This window comes from Meleagris gallopavo, chromosome 15, assembly GCF_000146605.3.
Source record: "Meleagris gallopavo isolate NT-WF06-2002-E0010 breed Aviagen turkey brand Nicholas breeding stock chromosome 15, Turkey_5.1, whole genome shotgun sequence".
NCBI lineage: Eukaryota > Metazoa > Chordata > Aves > Galliformes > Phasianidae > Meleagris > Meleagris gallopavo.
In genome coordinates, this window is record NC_015025.2 from 5,369,492 (window position 1) to 5,377,283 (window position 7,792).

The 7,792-nt window shown below is 42.7% G+C and overlaps 1 long non-coding RNA gene across 1 annotated transcript; it reads left to right on the forward strand.

The window, feature by feature from the left end:
* Positions 1-4,121: 4,121 nt before the first annotated feature.
* Positions 4,122-7,465, forward strand: LOC116217195. Its single transcript, XR_004161374.1, has 2 exons — positions 4,122-4,521; positions 7,421-7,465. It is a non-coding gene; the product is annotated as an uncharacterized LOC116217195 (long non-coding RNA).
* Positions 7,466-7,792: the final 327 nt, after the last annotated feature.

Sequence of the window (7,792 nt, forward strand, 5' to 3'; positions counted from 1 at the left end):
TAGCTGCTGGCTTACACGAGATGATGCTCTTTGCTGGCTGGCACTCCATGTGCTCACATACAGCTCTTGTCCCAGAAACATCAGAACTAATTCAGAAATGCTTTATTCGTATGCCTCGTAGTTTCCATTTATGGCATTATGATGCTTCACCCTTTCCAGCAGAGACTCAGGAGTGGGAAAACTCAGCATTTACAAACCACGCTGCTGCCATTACTTACATATCTGTTCTGCAGTACTTTTTTCCACAGTTCTATTATATTCCTCAAATTTTCAAATACAAGAAAAGTAACAATAAAATATATAAAAAATAAAATACACAGAATATATATATATACATATATTTAAGTAAGTGGCAATGAATCTACATTACTGTGGACACTTCTGAAATATTTCTGAACTCAAAATCAAATTATATTCAGAGATTTCTTTCCATTTTATGAATAAAAAAAATACAAGTTGTCTACACAGAAGCCAAATAAGCATGCTTCAGGTATTAACTACAGGCTTTTCTTTTCTGTCAAGTAACTATAGAAAAAGGACAAGCCTTTTAAAGTCACTGTGTTGTAATCATAGAACGTGTTCTCATTACAGAATTCTTAGCAACTGAAATCTATGGCTTGTAAAGGCAAAACAGTAAGTATAACATATATGCTATCTAGTCAGCAGGGAACAACCTTCATGAGTTATTTTTATGATGTGTAAGCTGGCCTGGAGTTGACACAAACTTGGGAAAGTTTTCATACACATTATTAGTCTGATCATTCTTTATAAATTCTATTTATATTTAAGTCACTTTCTTCAGTTCTTCTACTGCTTCAAGTGATATAATACTGATAACAGTATGTAAAAAAAAGAAAAAACAACCCACCACCATTTTAATTGTTCCATACAAACTCTCGTAGGAATAGATAATATAAAGTGGCTAATGCACCTGCAACAGCTTGTAAATGGCAGTCCTTGAAGGGACTGAGTGCAACCGCATCCTCACTGCAAGCATTTCCCTCTTTGTTATCCCTCGGTTGGAAGTTTGCCAGGAGAGTTTTTGCTGGGCCTTTCTGTTCCTGCCTATGACGCTACCACTCAGATATATACAGCCAAGTCTCTAATACCTCAGGGTTGTGTAACAGGATTCAGACAATTCTCCACGAGAGAGCCAGTGCACACAGCAGCACTGTTACGCAGGATGCTAGATCCCTCCAGTGCCCTACCAGGCTACAGAGGTAAAGCTAATGCTAAGTGACTGATTTGATGCACAACACAAGGCTGCTGCCTTTTAAATTGCTAATTCTCCTGTTCAGCTGAGGCTCCACCGTTTTCATTATAGCAACTTTACCTGTCAACTGTACAGCAAGCTCTCAAAATTTATGCTTTTCTTCAAAGTTTCAGTAACTTGGGCAGATTTATTCTCAGGGTTCTGATCACTGAACAGTCCTTTTGTCTTCATGTATTTAACTAGGTGACAACATAATCATTTTTTCAGTATTTGTGATAATCAAGGGCAAATTAGGCATCCAGAAATATACACTGGTCAGATACAACTGTCACTGGTTATTTTAAATGTAAATGAATAAAAACTGCATTATGAACGCAATGCATAACACAATGCATAGCCATTAGCATTTTCTAAAATGTTCTTAGTTGGTGTACAAAGTTTACCTCTAAATGAAGGACACAAGTTTTTTTTTCATTCTATTTTTTCTTTTATCCTCTGGAACGTGAAAAGCTAGGGTACAGAAACTATAATGAGTTATCACAGACAGAGGTAATACATTAAATTTCAATTAAGAGTATAAACTTTGGGCTATAAAACTGAAAGGGACAAAAATCCCTTCGGATCATTATGAAAGGCATCTTTAAAAACTACTTCCTAATGGACTGGATAGATTCAATCCCTCAATAAGCTCAAAAGATCCAAATTCACAACCAATAGAAGTAGAATTAGTCCAATTTATTCCTGGTGTACTTTATTTTATTCAACAGAATACAACATTATTCTGCTATGTCAAGTTACAACCCTCTACTCATAGAGGTAGCTTTTGATTTCATTTCCATTGCCTTGGGCAAACAGGGCTGAGGCTCTACAAGGCTGTGTCAGATGCTGATTTATTCATTTGAGACTGGAAGGTAATAGAAACTGTTCAGACCAATTGTAAGAAAAAGAAATCTGAATTGGTGCGTCAGACAAACTGCAAACCACTTTCGCTAAACTAATTTTTAACATTAGCTTTATAAGAGAAACACAAGGATTTTAACGGAAAATTTTTCACATAAGCTTACCATGGACATTAAAATTTATCTACAGTATAACATTATCAAAACACTGTGGAGATTAGAGGCTATACAAAACCTATAAAACTAGAAGTTAAAAAGGCATGTTTCAGAAGCTAATTTATCCACTCATTCAAGAAACTCAATTTCTTTGGTGCCTAGCATGTGTTTTCTGTGTAGTGGAAGGACCTCATCTAACACCTTATCTTCATAATCTTTTAGTAAGCTATTGCCCATTTAAGCCCTCAAAGTCAAGATAATACAATTAGGGAATCAGAACAGGAGCAAAGGCAGCAGAACAGCTTCCTATGACTAGACTGTCATGCAAATGAAATACAAGTGACCGCAGTCACTGAGTATATCTGCAGTACAAAACTGACCGGAGAGCAATGGTTGTGTGAGCTACTGTGGACAGTAGCTCATAGCAGTATTACAGCCTCAGCAGCAAGTGCTCTGTCCTGATAAGTTACTGTATAAGCAATACAAACACACTTTAATCTTTAAATACTGATAGCAAAGGAAGAGATCATTTTCCTACCTCTGTCTTGTTCCCACACCCTAACCTCCAGCTCTCTCATTAAACCATCAGTCATGTAAGAGGTTAGTGCTTACAACAAGTCTCTCAAGGGGGCACTGGGAAGGAGCTTTAAATTGGACAGCTTGGCATAAAGACATCCTGCCTTTGAAGTGCAGTTGTCTAGGAGATGAAGCTCATTCTCCTGTATTTTTAACAGCAGGTTCGGTATCACCACACAGTACATATGCAAACAGAATAAAACTGAAAGTGCAGTTCAATACAAAATGAAACATAAATACTATCAATAAATAAAAACTGTAATACCAAGAAGTCAGAATCATCCTTTTCCTGAATTCCACTAAACCACAGATTTCTATTCAGAAGAATCCATTTAACATGACAGACAATACATGCCCTGCTAGGAAACGGAACATCCGAGACTGGGAACACTAGGTAAAGAGCACATTGCCATTTATGACAGCTTCCTACTTACAATTTCAATATTTTAGGGGAACATTTAAAATAAAAATGACCATTTTATAATTGAAAAAATATAATACACACATAGCAAACATTCAAATGAGTTAAAGCAGTTAACATCATTATTGTCACCTGACTTACAGAGAATCACAGAATCATAGAATGGCCTGAGTTGAAAAGGACCAAGATGGTCATCTAGTTTCAACCCCCTTCTACGTGCAGGGTCACCAACCACCAGACAAGTCTGCCCGGAGCCACATCCAGCCTGGCCTTGAATGCCTCCAGAAATGGGGCATCCACAATCTCATTGGGCAATCTGTTCCAGTGCCACCCTCTGGGTGAAAAAATTCCTCCTCAGAGGAAAAGTAACATGAATATTGCTAGTGATAACATCTGCAGTAGAGCAACTCAATACTTGGAATTACTAAGATTCCTTCATTAGGAAGACACAGAGTTCCTCTGCAGTACTTACAGAGAGTGGGTTAGGAGTTAAATGGGAATATGAAGTAAGATATAAAACATGAAGAGACCCAATGGAAGTGCACTACATACACAGAAGTTCAGTTGCCGCTGCTTTCCTCTAATATAGCCTAACATACTACAAATGTTTCTTCCTGGATGAGGGGAGCTCAGACTGGCATATGACTGCTTCCTGGGGAAGCTGCCTACAGTGCTGTTGCACCAAGGTTTGCACTCAGGTTCAGGCAAAATCAGAGACCATTGAGTCGTGGTATAAAAACCAAGCCCGACATAGAGTCGGCCATCAATTTGTATTGCATCCAAATCAGAACAGGCAAAAAAGCATCTCTCTAGTTTCAGAAAGAATAAAGAGATCACAGAAGATTGATATTTGTGGAGACAGCAAACGTGCAACTTTTATTTTCCCAAATGCATCGCTGTTGCAAAGGAAAATCAGGGCAGGATGCAGGGTGATGGAAGCACAGGCTGGTGCCCAAATACACGCAGCCATGGGCGGGGAGATCACCGCCCAAGGGGTTGTGACTGACATCAGCAAGAGATGACTGTGATCTCACTGACCCTCGTGTATGAATTTGGGTGTCGGCAGCATCCCACCTGGACTCGTGCCTGGCCTCCAGTCGAGCAGACCTGCAAGACTAGGAGTACCAATCGAGGACTTTCTCGTATCGAGCTGTGGTGCTGCTGGCATCAGTTCTTGGTGCCCCTCACCAGTGTTTCCCTGGCCCTGCCTTTCTCAAGCAGCCAGGGCCTCGTGGGGTGCGCATGCAGCAGTGGAGGTGAGTGGTGAGGGGACACAGCCGCGGGACAGCCCGTGGGGAGCAGGGGTCAGGGAGATTCCTGTTGAGGGATCCAGGCCTTGCTGCTGCCTTCCCCGGGGACAGAGCATGATCACGGCCCCTCTGTCTTTTGCAGCGTGAGACACCTGCCCACTGCCGCGCCACAGAGTGGAGCAGCTTCCCCATCTGAGCTCTCCCCAGCCCACCGCACAGCCCGGGACCATGGAGCTGCCGTCCAACTGGATCTGCCCCATCTGCGGGTGGACTCGGGACAATGCTGCCATGTCACTCCCTGCCTCCACCAACTCTGCTATGGCTGCGCAATGTGGTGGGCCAACAAGAAGCCAAGCTGCACCATCTGTGGGCAGAAGGTCAGGACCATCTGATACTCAGTCAGATCCGAGGATGATTACCTCGAGTGTCCTGTCCCGCAGCCCACACAGCGCTCGGGTGACGGCCTGCAGGACGAGCAGGGGCCTGCAGAGCCGGCCTTTGTGGCCCCGGAGCACAGCTTCCCCCCTGAGGTCTGGGCCGTCTTTTTCCAAGAACACCCGGAAGACCTCAGAGCCCTGCTCCGGTGGCTCCATAGAGAGTTCAGCAGGATCTCTGGGAACAAGTGTTGGGTGGTGCACACAAAGCAGAGCATCGTGATGGTGTTCCTCTGCAGGCTGGGGCTCAACGAAGAGGCTTTGCTGCAGGAGCTGTGGCAATGCCTCAGAGGCCAAACGCTGAGCTTTGTGAGGAGGCTCATCACCACCGCTGCAGCCATGTACGGCCCAAAGATCCGCCAGCTGCAGGACCTCCGGAACAACCCCGCGGACAGCCCCAGCCCCACCGCCTCCCATCAGGGACCTCCTGCCTCCAGCCCCGGCCACACTGACAGCCCAGCCAGCCCCAGCACCGAGGAGCTCCCCCGTTTCCCTCCTGGGTGTCCCGGGCAACCCAAAGCAGACACTGTGTCCGCAGAGGAGGAGCCAGGGCAAGCGGCAACAGCAGGCCCCTCCACCCTGAACAGGGACAGCCTGCCTGGGGGACTCCAGCGCCCCTCAAAAAGGAAGGCCAGCAGCAGCCCCCAGGACTCAGCCCCGCCAAGCAAGAGGTGGCCCCGGAGGCGGCACTAGGCTGGCATCCCGCTGCCGGGCAGAGCACGGCTCAGGTGGGCTGGGAGGCTAACATCCATCTCTCAGCCTGCTTCTCAGACAAAAAGTAAAGAAAAAGAAAAGAAGTCTCTGTCACAGACAAGGCAGACGGCGTTGCTCTCCCTGCCCACCCTGTTCGCACTTAATATTATATGAATTATAAATGAACGTGTATCTGTGTCTGCAATAGATTTTAGGAACTGGATTGGTTAGGTTAGAATCTCTGCTGTGGACTAATGGTCGTAGTTTACACTGTCCTTAATATTCTTCCTTTTCTCAAAATTTATCTGCACTAATCAGTTTAGGATTTTTTATTTTTTTTCATGGGGCAGGTTGGTGCTTTATTTGGACTTTGGTTGCCTGTGTTCTTTTAAACACCATGTTTCAATGCTTTGCACTACCAGCAGTTTCCCTCGTCTGGTACCGAATAATGATTTCTAATTTATAGCTACCTTTTTTATCACCTTTGCTTTACGCTCAAGACACCATTATTGTGTTTTATTGCCTCCCAGCTAATTTGATCACTTTAATGAAGGTGATTTTGTTTTCATTTATTTCCTCTACCATTTCTTGGCTTCACTGTCATAGAAAAGGGACTTGGACATTTCTATTCCAAGAAAACATTCAAGTGGATTTGATTAAAATAATCTCCTGAGATTTTTTGTGTTTTGTTCAATCACTGGTTTCTACACATTCTTAATATTTCTGTGTGTATAACACACAACATGGCTGACATTCTCAAAGTCAGTGCCTAAATTATATATGTTACTTGGTTACATCATATTTTTATAACACAAATATTAAATAATGCCTTCTGGCCTTCTAGATGAATTTTCAGTAATTCTTAAACTTCTTTTGCACTGTGGTGCTGCATGGATAGCCCGTTGTTTTAAATGCTGCACTGTACCTGTGACCCAATAAATTCCAAAATGAAGTGCAGTGTCCTCACTTTACCTGCACTGATAGGAGATGGAAAGAAAAACCACAGCTCAATATGTTTGAACAAGCAATGCAAATACTGTGCCCCTCTGGTTCTAGCTCAGGAGTTACAGCTTGAGGCCAGAAATGAATACACAGAAAGACTGACTCTTTACTGGAGCCCTGATCCCATAACCCATATGGGAAATTATACATAGATACAGCTGACTTTGAAAACACGTAAACGCATCTCCAGCCTGCAAGCTGAGAAAATGGTACAGCCCTTGGTTTTCAGCTCAATGTGCCAATTATGTTAACACCATCATCCAATGACAGTGCAAAAGGAACCGAAGGCACACAAAAAATAGGCCAAATGTTGAATTTGAATGGTGTTCTGTGATTCACAGCCTTTATCTTGCAAATGACTTCTTGGAACCTTTTTAATCATTATAGTTATGCTTCTCCATTTTAACTCCTGAAACATGGAGTAGGGTTGATTTTCTATTCATGCCTATGAAAAGCCCCTCTATTTGATTCTTAAAAAAAACTGGGATCTATGAATCCACGACAGTGTCCAATTTTGGAATTTTAAAAATTCATATAACTATTGGACACAAAGTAAAAAGAAGTAAACAACAGTAAGATTAGCCATTGGATTTAGCTGCTGGGAGAGTTTATTCCATACTTTCAGATTAGTAAGTAATCACTCCTTCCATACATATAAATTTTACTCATACTGAGGAATTTTCCAATGTCCCTGAAGTAAAACATCAGTTAATCAGGGTCTTTGTTTGGAAATCTGTGCAGTTTTTAATTCCTCCTTTTGATTTTTTTCTTTACAGTTAAGGAACTGAGGGGGGAGTGAGGCCAAGACTCTTAACACAAGGTAGTATGGCTGCAGGCAATTTCCATGAGGCCACAGAGAAAAAATACGGTAACCTAAGCAGGTGTGATGAAAAACTTAGATGAAAATGCTGTAAGGATGGCTCGCCCCTGAAATATAACAACTTACACTCATGTTGGAGTGTGACTAATCAGGACTTGGAAGGGTCTGCAAGTGGAGATGAGAAACAGCAGAAATTCCCAAGCTGACTGGTAATAAGCAGTAGTTTATTTATGCTGTGTTCCCTGGTACAATGCATTAACTGAATTGAAACATGTTGAGAATGTTGATATGCTGCAACTTGACCAGAGGAAGTCTGAATGATGCTGTG